The 14,747-nt window shown below is 39.9% G+C and overlaps 1 protein-coding gene across 3 annotated transcripts in view; it reads right to left on the bottom strand.

Annotated features, from left to right (window-relative positions):
- Positions 1-14,153, bottom strand: part of TAB2 (TGF-beta activated kinase 1 (MAP3K7) binding protein 2) — a 91,013-nt gene extending 76,860 nt beyond the window's left edge. For all 3 annotated transcript variants that reach the window (XM_073022564.1, XM_008006697.3, XM_038002280.2), the window contains exon 1: positions 13,778-14,153. The gene's annotated coding sequence lies outside the window, so the exon portion shown is untranslated. The remainder of the gene's footprint in view (positions 1-13,777) is intronic.
- Between the last annotated feature and the right edge of the window lie 594 nt (positions 14,154-14,747).

Raw genomic sequence — 14,747 nt, 5'->3', positions numbered from 1 at the left:
AGTTACCACTAGTTACCAGCTTAAAGAAGAAAAGTCATATGACCATACCAACTGATGTAGGAAAAAAAGCATTTGACAAAATTGAAGACCTACTCATGATAAAAACACTTAACAAAGTAGGAATAAAAAGGGAATTTTCTCAACTTGATAAATAGCATCTACAAAAAACCTACAGCTAACATATACTTAATGGTGAAAGACTGAATGCTTTTCCACTAAGATCAGAAACAAGCTTGTCAGCTCTCACCACTATTATGAAACAGCATTGCAAGTAGCAGAGCAAGAAAAGGAAATAAAAGGCATACAGATTGTGAAGAAAAAAATGTAAATAACTGTCTCTATGCACAGGCACATCAGAAAACCCAAGGAATCTACAAAATAAACCTCCTAAAACTGGTAATTTAGTAAACTCTCAGAATATAAGGTCCACTCACAGAAACCAACCAACCATACTGCCACATATTAGACATGAACAATTGGAAATCAGAATTGAAAACACAGTATCACTTACAATTGTTCTAAAAAATATACATCTAGGTATAAATCTAACAAAATATGCATGGGATTTTTACGCTAGAAATGAAAAAATGCTGACAAAAGAAATAAAAGAATTAAATAAGAGACATACCATGTTCATGGATTGAAGACTCAACAAAATAAAAATATCAATTTCTCCGAAACTGACATTGTTATAGATTCTAAATTTCACATGGAAAGGAACTAGAATAGCTAAAGCAATTCTGAAAAGGGAGAATGAAGTTGGAGGAATTTCACTATCTAATTTTAAGACATTATATAGCTATGGTAATCAAACAGTGTGGTATTGGTGGAGGGACAGGCACAAAGATCAATGGAACAGAACAGAGAATCCAGAAATAGACCCTCACAATTATGACTATCTGATTTTTGACAAAGGTACAAAAGCAATTCAATAAAGGAAGGATAGTCTTTTTTCTTTGGGACCTAAGGTTAGCCAGTGTTCTCAGACTTGACAAGAAAGGCACAATCCATAAAAGAAAAAATGCATAAAATGAACTTCATCAAAGCTAATTTTTTTTCTGCTCTGCAAAAGACCCTGTTAAGAGAATATAAAGACATGCCACATACTAGGAGAAAGTATTTGTAAATCACGTATTCAACAAAGGACTTGGATCTAGAATGTGTAAAGAACTCTCTAAACTCAACAAGAAAACAAAGCAATTCAATTAGAATATGAGCAAAAGGCATGAACACATTTCACCACAGAGGATACGTAGACAGCAAAGAAGCACATGAAAATATGTTCAACATCATTAGCCATTAGGGATATGCAAATTAATGGTCACTATATACTATTAGACCGGGTGAAATAAGAAATACTGACAATACTAATGCTGGGGAAGATGCAGAGAAACTGTAGGTTTTTCACATACTGGGGGTGGGAATGTAAAATGGTACAGCTACTCTGGAAAAGTCTGGCAGTTTCTTACTTAAACATACATTTATCACACAACCCAACAACTGCACTCTTGGGAATTTATCCTACAGAGATGAAAACGTATTTTCACATAAAATCTTATAAAAGCTGTTCACAGCAGTTTTATTTTTACAACCCAAAGTTGGAAATTCCAAAGTCAAATTGTGGTACATCCATGTAGCATTAAAAAGGAATGAACTATTGATACATGCAACAATTTGGAAGGATCTCAAGGGGATTATATTGAGTGAAAAAAAGCCCATCTCCTAAGGTAACATCATGTATGATTTCATTTATATAACATTCTTGAAGTGACGATTACAGTGATAGAGAACAGAAGCAGATAAGCGGTTGCCAGGAGTTAAGGCTGGAAGGAAAGGTGAAACTTAAGGGGTAAAACAAAGGAGTCTCTTTATGATGAAACAGTTTTAAAACCTAATTGTGAAGGTCACATGAATTTATACATATACATAATAATGTTACAGAACCACACACATACAAATGCCAAGAAATAATGTTCTAAGAAGTGAGGGGGGAAAATACAAATTAGATTTTATCTTAAAGCCCTTTGGTGACTTCTTACCCCATCCTGAGTAAAATCTAAAGTCCTTATCACAATCCAAACACCCTACATGAACAGCATACAAAGTTGGGTATCATCTACCCTACTTCCTCCCCACAACCCCGCTCAGCTCCAATTATATTTGCCTTCCTGCTCTTAGAAGATGGCAAGCACATCCCACTTAAAGGTCACTGCATTTGCTACTGCCTCTATTTTCATTCATGTACCTGCTCAAATGTTATCTAGTCAGAGAAGCTTTCTCTATCTCCTCCATATAAAGTGAAGTCTTCTTCTTCCTTCACAGAACCTTAAAATTAATAAACAGAACTCAAACGTCTTCCTTACCTGTTGCAACCCTGGTCTGTTATGTATTGGTGAATATCACCATCACAACTATGCACCCAGGAACTCAAGCCAGGGCATGTGCGATCTTCACTGCTTTACTTCACATTCAATATTTCCTTCTCAAACACATTACCTATACTTCTTAATTACCCCATTGTCAGTGCCTCAATTCGGGTCCTAATCAACTCTCAAATAGATACTTATATGCCTGCCTCTTCCTCCCAAGCCTGGCTCTTTTCTAAAGTATTTTGTGCACTACAGCCAGAGAATCTTTCTAGAATGTTAATTTAAGAACTTGTCTTCCATCATTTGAAGGATGAAGTCAAATCTCCTTTATGGAGTATACTGATATCTTAATGCTCTTTTTTCTAATTTTCCACCTCACTTTCAGCTAACCCACCACTGGTACCTAATGCACTGTAGAACTACTCACAGTTACAGTGTACATGTGGACCTTCCTACCTCCATCTTTCATGCATGGTATTTCTCTGTCTAAAAAGACCTCTCTAACTGCAACCTGTAACTCTCTTCCTTGCCTATCTGATACACACTCAGATTAAGTGTCACCTTTCCTAGGAAGATTTCCCTGTCATATCCTTTCATCCTTTACTGAATAGGAGATACTGCCTAATCCTTATCCATAGGAGATACTACCTCCTATGGATTCCTAAAGTATTTTATGTTTAACCCTGTCACAGCATTTGTCACAGTATATCACATTTGTTTGTACATATGTCTCTTAAGGACAAGAACTGTATCTTACACATCTGTCCACCCCTTTGACCTAGCAAAGTATAGGCACACAGCAGGAACTCAAAACTATTGGATAAGTAAGGCAGTTTGAATAATAAGGAATGTAGAGGCCGGGTGCAGTGGCTCACGCCTGTAATCCCAGCACTCTGGGAGGCTGAGGCGGGCAGATCACGAGGTCAGGAGAGAGAGACCATCCTGGCTAACACAGTGAAACCCCACCTCTATTAAACATACAAAAAATTAGCTGGGTGTGGTGGCATGTGTCCGTAGTCCCAGCTACTTGGGAGGCTGAGGCAGGAGAATGCTTGAACCTGGGAGGTGTAGGTTGCAGTGAGCTGAGATTGCACTACTGCACTCCAGCCTAGGGGACAGAGCAGACTCCGTCTCAAACAAACAGAATGTAGAGATGAGACACAATGGAAGAATGAGTAAGGCAAGATTTCTTGAGTTAGACAGCTATTCTGCATAAGCATGTCATAGAGGACATATGAAATACGCTCTATGGAGTTTCTGTTCTTTTGATAATTTTATATTCTATAAAAGTTGATGTACTGATAAATAGCTTGGTTTGGTTAGGATCACCACTTCAATCTTCCCATGAACTAATTACCTTCAATAAGAGTACTTACTTCTTGTTCCACTTGTAAAATTACAGCAATGGCTCTGTCATCCTTTAAATGTATGGCATTGTTCATGAGGGGAAATATCTCATGAAGAGAATGAGTATGTCTCATGCAGGCCAAACAATTACCTTAGCTAGACAAATCTCAAAGGGCATTCAACATGTGTCAATGTACTTTTATACGCAAAAAAGCAGAATCGTCATATGTGGAAGTGGGAATTTTCTTCTGAAATCCCCATTTCCATGTGCTTATATTTCCATTTCCTATAAAATCACCCTAAGAGTGGCAAACAGTACTTCAGTCAAGTATAATTCAGGTACATGCTAAGCATAGGGTAAACAGTAACAGTTCCTCTCAACGCAAATTATAAAATATCTGTATTTCTAGCAACTTTTACTTGACATGGATCCCTTGGATGGTTCCTTGAGCACATTTTCTCACAATTCTAGTAACTACCTAACTGTGACACTTACATACATCTGCAACATACAGCTGCTTAACTTCTGAAGAGCAGAGGCTCATGTTTGTCAGGTCACTAATTGCCTTTTAAAAATTAACCAAGTTGCCAGGCTCAGTGGCATGCCATACATAGTCCTAACTACTCGGGAAGCTGAGGCAAGAGGATGGCTTGGGCCTAGGAACTGAAACCAGCCTGGGCAACATAACGAAACCCCCATTTCTAAATAAATAAATAATAAATCAATAAAATTAACCAAGCAACTATGCCATAATTTGTGCTCAATGAATTAAAAGGAACATTTAATCTGTCCTAAATTTTTAAAAAACAACCATCTTGCCTATTTTTTATAATGATGACAACACTAAGAGAAACCTACAACCAGGAAATGCTAGTATAAAAGAAAAGCGTAAAAGACAAAATAGTCCATAGGATATCAAGAATGTGGAAGCAAATATCTATATAATAGGCTTTATACCACAGATCTGAATATTAATATTTAAAGGGCAGTTTCTCCCAGTTAAATTTTTATGCAAGTATTAGCTTTGCTGAACATAAGATAAACTCTTGCAAACTACAAAAAAGCAAAATTAATTTGCTGACCTAATTATTACTGATATGAAGTGACCTATCCAAAAGGATTTGAAAATGTTAGGTTTTCTAAATAATGGCATTTCATCAAAACAAAAACAAAACTTCTGTGCATAATACTTCACTCTGCATGTGACTTTTCCAACAGCAAAAGCTAAAAACCACTTAAAAAAACATGGCTGAGGCTGGGCGCGGTGGCTCACACCTGTAATCCCAGCACTTTGGGAGGCTGAGGTGGGTAGGTCACCTGAGGTCAGGAGTTCGAGACCAGCCTGGCCAATATGGTGAAACCCCGTCTTTACTAAAAATACAAAAATTAGCAGGCATGGTAGTGGGTGCCTGTAATCCCAGCTACTCAGAAGGCTGAGGCAGGAGAATTGCTTGAACCCAGGAGGCGGAGGCTGCAGCGAGCTGAGATTGTGCCACTGCACTCCAGCCTGGACAACAGAGCAAGATTCCATCTCAAAACACACACACACACACACACACACACACACACACACGGCTGAAAAGACCAACATGTACCTTACAATTCTTTCTGCCATGATAACATGTCATTTATCCAGTGATTAACGGTTCAATCTCCTATTTGTGCTCTGGTTTTATTTTACAGATTGCACAAAAACTGCACGTGTGTAAGATTAAAGAGTATTTATTACCTCTAGGCTAAGAGATTTCATGTATATACGTTACAGAATGTTCTAAGCCTATGAACTTAATAAAACGCAATGAGTTTTTTTTGTTTTTTTTTTTGAGATGGGGTCTTGCTTTGTCACCCAGGCTAAAAATTTTTGTCTTAATCTACTGAGTAAACCAGTGTACCTGCTGTAGACTATTTTGCTGTAATGATCAGTATTGAATGCTATTTGTGTAACTAACATTTTAACATAATAATACCATTTGTTTACTCTTCCTGGTACTATAGTAATACAGATAACTTATTACCGAAATATAAATCCATTGCTATAATGTTAAAACAGACTGGGTGTGATAGCTCACACCTGTAATCCCAACATTTAGGTAGGAGGCCAAGGCAAGATGATTGCTTGAACCTAGGAGCTCCAAACCAGCCTAAGCAAAATAGGAAGAACTCTCCTCAACAAAAAATACAAAGTAAGCTAAGAGTTGTGGTGCGCATCTGTAATCCCAGCTACTCGGAAAGCTGAGGTGGGAGGATCGCTTGAGCCTGGGAGGTCAAGGCCTCAGTGAGCTGTGGTTGTGCCACTGCGGTCCAGCCTGGGCAACACAGCGAGACATTCCCTTAAAACATAAATATAATAGAAAAATACACAGATCCAAGTGGCACAAGTTTTGTAGTATTATATTAAATCTCATATTTGAGGTGTTTTCAAAATCTTATCCATGCCAATTTTCTAATGCTTTTCCTACAAAGAACTATATTATAGATTTGTGGACTAATTTCAAATCAAAAATGCAGCTTTTCCCACAGGAATAGGTAAGAAAAATACAAATAATAATCCGCATGTTTATTTTGTAGTTAAAAAAATAAAGGTGATGTTCTGTTTGTTTCATCTTTGGTCTAAGGAGTTACAGTAAATTAAAAAGTATAGAAATTCTTTTTCATTATATTTGCTGAGGAAAAATGAAGTGGACAGATACCTTAAAGAAAAAACCTAACAAAGCAAAATTCCAAATGTAAAATTACTTCCCATTATTTAAACTACATATCCTAATGTAACTAGAACAAGAATTCACCTGTTCTATGAAAGGTAGGTAATACTATATCCATTTTTCTGAAGAAAACTCCTTGGCTCAGAGATTGTGAATGATGCCTAAAACCACATAGCTACAGTCAGCAACAGAACTCAGATTTGAACTTGGGCTCATACGGTTTTAAAGCCCACAGCTTTTCTTACTATACTTCACTGACTCCCAACATGGTAAAGTTAAGATATTTAGTTAAAGCGGTGGGGGCTGAGAAGCTGACAAATTAACAAAGAGATCAACTCAAAATCAAAAGCAGTATTTTCCTAGCCTGTGCAACAAAGGGAGATCCTGTCTCTACAAAAAATTTTTAGAAATCAGCTGGGTGCAGTGGTGTACACTTGTTGTCCCTGCTACTCAGGAGGCTGAGGTGGGAAGAAGGCTTGTGCCCAGGAGTTTGAGACTGCAGTGAGTTATGATTGTGTAACTGCACTCCAAAAAAAAAAAAAAAAAAAAAAAAAAGGAATATTTTACACAGTTTAAAACCAGGTAAAGTCTCTTCTACCCCATGGCCCCAGTTCATACCAGAATTACTGCTTTTGTTGATTTCTCTGACTAAACAAAACTTGCCTGGCCTGAGGACAATGTTCTGCAAGATCCAGTTGCTGAGTTCAAGTTTTCATCTGCATTAGCAAGTATTTTCTCTCATTGATGAGGAATGGAAAGTCACTCCCCTGAACTGCCACTGGCTCTATACTGATGAGCCAAGCAGTACCTCTGGCCTGCTTCACTGGCAAACCGACAGGAAGCAAACTTGTGATGTGCTCAATTTTGCTAACATTAAAAAGGTAAACATTAAGATATTAAAGGTCAAAAATAATTTTCCTTAATATCAATGTGAGAGTAAAACTTTAAGCTAAAATTCAAAATATGAATAATATTATTTAATGATTCAGATGATGGTTAATAAACTGGGGAATAAAAATTTACAGAGCAAAAATTACTCTTTCACACATACTTAAATACATTATTTTAGACAAGTCTACTATTAACAATCGGCATTCACATATTTCTACCAAAATCTCTGCTAAAATCCCCATTCCTATACTCTTGCTGCTTCCTTCTCCCTCTCTCTCTTTCTCTTTCTGTCTCTCTGCAGGACCTTTCCAACCTCTACTTTACTATCTGGCTTCTGTGACTTGTACTAGGAGCACCGGTACTAGGCCGGTTTTTGTTTTTCTTGTTAAGTGAAACAAGAATTCCACTTTCTTTTAACAAGGCAATTAAAATACTACAAATTCTTATACTTCTCTTGTCTCTTGTACTTGTTGGAGGTAAATCAGACTTCCTTTCTGAAGCCTGACACCTTGTAGGAATTATTTCTGTCCTGTAGTAGACAGTTGTTGTTCAAAACAAGCAAAGAAACAAAAAAATTACAAGAGTATAAAATGTTCAGTTGTATGTATTTCTATCTGATTTCTAAAATAGTAATGTGGCACACCAAATACTAAAATGAAATACTTTTCACCCTATTTGTTCATATTCAAATATAAAGCACACAATACATGCTTTGTCGGGAACTTTTTAAAAATCCAAGAAATATTTTGGGTAAAAGACTAAAAGCCTCAGAACTTGACAGAAGACTTAAGTTTGGGGAAAGCTAAAATTATTTTCTTTAGGTAGAGGATAACTTACAACAGAACATGAAAGAGTTGACTGGTACTAAGATTTAAGCATCTTAAGAACGGTTACTGTGAAGATGGGAGGTGGGATGCTGGTGGGACGTTTTCATTTTTCAGTGAAAACACCAATATTTCCTGCATCATGGGAAATATTGTAAGTAAATGACTAAGCTATTTAATCCATAAAGCCAGGACAAATCTACACTTTCATTGAAATTATCTTAAAAAGATAAGGTAAACTTGTTCTTTAAGTTAAAAGCAAATAATTACTCATGAATTTTCTTCTACTGTTTTAAAAACTGCTATATTACTTTTTCACTTTGATGCCAACAACATCATAGAAATAGGTTAATGAAGACTTATCTAGCTACAAATAATTGATTTCTTCCTCTCAATTTCTAGAATATTTTTTGAACTTCTGGCTAGATTCAAAAAATAGCATTTAAAAGACTTTGCATAATAATATCTTATTCAGTGCTTAAAATTAAAAGTAGAGATTCCAGTGCAGCCACTTTTCAGACTCAGTAGTTTACTACAAAAAGGGCTGTAATCTACAGAAAAATGATCACTAAGAACCATTCAACATTTAACACACAGTATTTCTTGAGCTCTTAACTACAGGCCAAGCCCTGAAAATAATGTGAAGTAAAGACTGAAAGGAAGACATGTTTTGCCCTTGAGGTGCTGTTTCGTGAGCTTCCAGTCTAAACATGAAAATAAGTATTGCAACTTGCATGGTTATTCCACTTTTCCTCAAAAATCCCATTCACAATTTGAGTTATTTTATCTTTGCAAAAACGTTCCTTAATAATTTATGTAACAGATTCTTTGAATTAACAAGTAAAATAATGACAAAAAGCAAACATTTACTCTATACTTACTATGTGCCAGGCACTGTACTAAATATTTTTAAAGTATTTACATGAATTGGAATTTTATACAATATTTGTTGTTCACTTGTTAAAATGCTGAGATCCAGCTCATCAACCTATTCAACAAGATATGACACAATGTTCCTTCACCAGAAAAAGAAAGATATCATATCCATTTTACACAGAGGAAAAGAAGCTCAGAGAAGCTAACGAATTGTAACTGGTCTCAAATCTAGTGGCCAAGCTAGTAAGTGGCAAAATCGGGATTCAAAATTCCAATTTTCTATCCAGCCATAAAACAGCTTTCTGAAGTACTAACAATAGGAAATCGCAGTTGAAACTCTAACTTTGAAGTACAAATATAATTGTGTTCTGAAATTTGAAGTGTATTCTTAAAGCAAAAATTTTATGTATGGGATAGGCTTTGCTTTTTGAAACCAAGGATAATACCCATTACACAGCTTTTAAAAAGATCAATAAGTAATGTTCATTCCCTAACTCCCTTTTCTGTTTTATTTTTCTGCACAGTACTGTTTACTCCCAGGCATATTACACTGTACTCATTTATTAAGTCTTTTACTACTAAATGTAAACTATATGAAAACAGCTCCTTTTGTCTGTTCTTCAATACAGCACCTCCAACATCTGGAAGAGTCCCTAGCACATAATAAGTGCTCAATAAATATTTTTGAAATGAAGAAAAGCTTGGCACACAGTAGGCATTCAATAAATATTAGTTCCTTTCCCTGTATTATGCAGGATATCACTCTCTGGGTATCATATTCTTAACTGGAATACATGATGAGAAATGAAATAAAATTTCTTACTAAAGTTTTTCATTAAACATGAAAAAGGCAAATCAAAAAGTCACATTCAGCAAAGCCTCATTTATGAAGCATAAAGGTAAGGGGGTGTATGTAAATTAAATTTTGAACAAATGCACTTTTAAGTGCCAAAACTTTAATCAATTTTCATAGACATCTTTTATTCATATAAACATACACAATTTTACTTTGTGATAATTCTGACTTGGATGTCCTGAAACATTACTCGTCAGCTGACACTTCTCACTGTGCTCATTCCTTCAGGAATAGGAAATAAACATATTCTGTAAAATAAGCCAATAAAAATCCAAGTAAAATGCATAACCTCAATGTAGGAGCTGTGTGATCATTATTCTGGCATCTTTTTCTTTTCTTAGGAGGCTGAATGAATGTAGGTAAAGTACCACTTGCTAGTAAACAGGCTGTTTTGAGAGATGGGATACTTAGAAAAAGATAGCACCCTCTTAGCAATCTCTAATTCCTTAGTTTTATCAAGATCAAGTTTAGTGATTAACTAAAGAAAATATAAAAAGTATAACTCCTAAGAGTACTTACACGGGTTTTTTAGCTTTCTGAGTAAGCAGCGTCCTTGATTTTTTAGGACCAGAATAATCAGAAACAAAACGTTAAAATACTTTAAGTATACTGGAAATACAAGTCGGAGGCAAAAACACATGAATATGCATACATTTAAATTCCATATAATTTCAATGTCTCCAAATTCTTATCATTTTAATACAGAGGGTTTTAAATAAGACGACATATAGAGAGTGCCAGAACCTATGAAACGGTTCAGAGGCAATCTCCTTCATACAGTTCAGCATGATCATTTTCCTGTGCTTGGCAGCCACCGCTGCCCACATCTCCACATTCCTAGCTGCCTAAAACTTTTCATCTAATTCTCTGCTAGCATCTTATCCTCTGTCTCTCTTCCTTATTACTGGTTTGCCCAATCTTCACATGTACCTCTGTTACTACTTCATAATCCTTCTATTCTAGAGAGACCCAATATTAGATCAAATAAAGATGACATAAGTGAAACAAAGGAAAAGTGCTACTAGTGTTCTGGGTCACGGGAACCTGGCCAGAGAGAGATATAATGGAATTACAATTTCAATTTTTCAATTACAGTTTAATTTATGAACTTTATATATTGAAGAGATTATCAGGAACTTCCCCCAAAATATCTATAACAAGGCAAAAATTCTAAAATATGATAAAAAATAAACTTTTAGTCTTGATCTGCTTATATAACTAAAAAAAAAAATGCTGTTTTAGAAAACAGACATTCCTCAAGGACTTTTTTTGCAAGTAACTCATAAAGTAAAATAGCCTACATTATACTTACTTTTCAAAATGCAGTACGTTCCCAGATACATATATGTACATTTCATTTTAAACAGTATTTTGTGAAAAGAAATTTTCCTTACTGGGAAAACTACGGATGTAGAATAAACTATTTCTGTTAAGACACAAATGTAATAAGACATTTACCCAAGTGTAAGATGTTATTAACACTAAAGAAGCAATTCTCTATACTGACCTAAGTGGGGATCTGCTTACGTAACTGCGGAGTTTAAAAACCTCCTTATTTCATTAGGTGTTTGGGAGGCCGAGGCAGGTGGATCAGCTGAGGTCAGGAGTTCGAGGCCAGCTGGGCCATCATGGTGAAACCTCGTCTTTACTAAAAATACAAAAATTAGCCAGACGTGGTGGTGGGCGCCTGTAATCCCTGCTACTTTGGAGGCTGAGGTGGGAGAATCGCTTGACCGGAGGCGGAGGTTGCAATGAGTCAAGATCACACCACTGCACTTACTCCAGCCTGGGCGACAGAGCGAGACTGTCTCAAAACAAAAACAAACAAAAAAAAGAAAACAAAAACAAAATTAAAAAAAAAAAAATTGTTTCCCAGTCTTAGCAATACCCTCAGCTGAAGGCAAGTGCTTTTTTCCATTAAATAGAGGACCAAGCGTAGGTGTGATTTCAATCAAATGGGATTAAGTTAAAATTTATTTTTCAGAGAACACGTATTTGATGAGGTTCTCATTATTTTACCCACTTCTTAATGAGTCACTAAAGCACACGTTCTACTATGAAACAGTTAACTAAAGGGGATTCAATAGTAGCATTTCATGGGTGTCGTTAAGAGAATACTTTTAAACTCAGGAAAAGTTATTCGATGCACACAAGAGAAAAAAAAAATAATGGAGTATATGCAAGGGATAACTTATTCATCTATAATTGATATATTCAACTTTCAGTTTGATTCTTGAAAGATTTAAAACTTATGCACCCTCTATTAGAAACTGATTAGACTTATGGGGGAAAAACCCAAACAGAAGTTCTGAATCACTGGAATTTTTGTTCTATTTCCTGTTAACACATTGATAGTACCATCGTTCAACATATTCGCTCCATACATGTTTTTTAAAAGCAGTAGAATCCTTAAACTAATTGTACCCTAATTTAGCCTATAGCTCAAGTATCTAACAATTCTTCCCATTGTTTCTAATTAAAATGCTCAGCCAAAGCATACAACAAAAGAAAAAGTCTTCCTTTATTACAAACTGCCATGGTTTCAAAATTTAAAGTTTCAAACCGTCAAAGTTTAAAATCGTGATTTCATTGTTACAAAGAATGTAAAGATATTTTTGAAAAGGTGTCAATACTCTGCTACTGTATGAAGAGTGTGGTAAGCAGAAGTGAAAAAACTGAAAGCAAATACTCTATTCCATGCCCACCAAATTTCCCGGCCAAATCTGGAATTGCATAATGATCATCATAATCTTTAGAGTATACTAAAGCGGAAACGAAATTCCTTTTCTAAAATGTGAATCAATCTGACCCCAAAATTAAGACACTTTACAAACTTACCTAAAACAGACAAAATGGATGCAAAATTATATTGCCGTACAGTTGCTCTGAATACGATCTTAGCGTTCAAGAACTTTCCAATGAATAAGGGCACTCAACAGCCTGCACTGGGGGCCTGAATTTCATGAACTACGGAGAAACCCCTGTGAAGCTGCAAATTCCCTCCACTCTCCTGGAAACCCCTCTTATCAGAAACATTTGAAGAATTTATCCACAACAATTAAGCTGACTTGAAGAATGGAAACCTAACATCTCAAATATACTATATATGGAATGAAACATGGCCAAACACATAAATACAAACTCACACGGTCTCTGACACTTTGGTGTACAACTCTGCCTGAACATCTCACAGCATCAGCAACAGAAAGATCCACCTGTCACCTGTTAGGCACCGCCAAGAGACCCTGGCAGCCTCCCTGCCTCAACCACAATCGCAGGGTTTGAGGTTGATGGGACAGAAAACTAGAAACATCCAGTGAGATCTATGGGGCCACATAATCACAGCAAGGCTTGCCCCCCACTTCAAAGAGCTGCAGAAAATCAAGATCGGCAAGGGAACGATGTTCTCCCCCTGGCCCGACTCTCATATAACTGCCCCGTGTCTCTCCCCCAAAACCCCCGCCCCTAAATCATCTTTAACTAGACCTCGGCTCCCCAAAAGGAGATTTTTCCTCCCCCGCCCCCACCTCACACATGCCTGGGGGCGGGTCGGGGGCGCCGACGCAGGGAGGGGCCCTCCCCAGCCCCTTGGGCCCTCCCCCACCCGGGGCTCTCCCCGGCGCACGATTCCAATGAAGCTCCCCCTCCCCCCCGCACGGACGCCCCGGAGCCCAGGCCCAGCCCGATGCTCCCCACCCCCACCGGACTGGGGGACTCGGGGGGCCTCCCTCTCCGCCTCGCCACTGGGGGAAGGAAAGAGGCGGAGGGAGGAAGAGTGTGAGTTAGAAGCGGACGCCCCGCACGGGCCTCGCGAGGCGGCAGAGCCCCTTCCAGACGGAGGGGGGTGCGGGGCGATGAAGGGAGAGCCGGGCTGGGGATCCCGCCGAGGCCCGGCAGCGCTGTCCGCTTACCCTTCGCCGCCGCCGCTTCCCCCTCCTCCTCCTCGGCCGCCGCCGCCGCCGCCTCTCCCACTAGGGCAGCCGTCTCCACCGTCGCCGCCGCCGCCTCCGCCACCACGGCCGCCGCCAGCGCCGCCGCCGCCTCCGGTTCCACCCGGCAGGGGGGACACCTCAGCCCTCCCTCCCTCCCCGCTCAGCCCCCTCCGCTCGCCCGCCGCCGCCAACTCCCTCCGGCCGCCGCCGCCGCCACCGCGCCTGGCTGAGGGGGAGGGGAGGGGGTCGGGCTGGGTCGCCCCGCCGGCGGCTGCAGCAGATCAAAAACGACGGCTGGGCGGCGTCGCCGCTCCCCGATCCTCAGCTCCGGCTTGCTCGGCCTCCCCACCTCCCTCTGCCCCCACCCCCCTCGCGCTCGCCTGCCCTCCCCCCACCCCCCCAGCTCTCGCTCGCTCTCGCCGCGGCTCTGCCAGCCCAGTCCAAATCAAAATACTGTCACACAATATGGCGGCGCGGCGGCCGGCAAACACCGCGAGATCTGCGGCCGCGGCTGAGGCGGCGGCTGCGACGAGGCCTCCCTTAGCCGAACGGCGGGGGAGCGGCCGGCGGCGGCGGCCCGTGGATGCTCTTCTCCCGTCCCGTACCCCTCCCCTGACACTTGCAGTCTTTACGCCTGTCTTGCAAGGGCTGGATGGAGGACGCGGGCCGCCGCTGGGGACGTGCGAGGCGGGCGCTGGTGCGGGCAGCCGGGGGAGGGCTGGGACCCCCTTTCTCGGCCTGGGCCCCCCATCCTTGGGGGTAGGGTGCGGGTCATACCTCCCGCCACGGGGGCCGCTAGCAGTTTGGGCTGAGGGAAGAAAAGAACTGAGCTCGCGTCCCAGCTGCACCTCGCGGAGGGGCTGGCCGGGTACGGAAGCGGGTGGCGGGACTTGCGGGGCGGCCCGCGGCGCCGCGCGGGTGGGGTCCGGGGGTCCGGGCGGACCCCCGG

This window comes from Chlorocebus sabaeus, chromosome 13 (assembly GCF_047675955.1).
Source record: "Chlorocebus sabaeus isolate Y175 chromosome 13, mChlSab1.0.hap1, whole genome shotgun sequence".
In the NCBI taxonomy this organism is placed as follows: domain Eukaryota; kingdom Metazoa; phylum Chordata; class Mammalia; order Primates; family Cercopithecidae; genus Chlorocebus; species Chlorocebus sabaeus.
The sequence above is the reverse complement of the archived record's forward strand: the minus strand, read 5'-3'. Positions and strand labels throughout refer to the sequence as shown.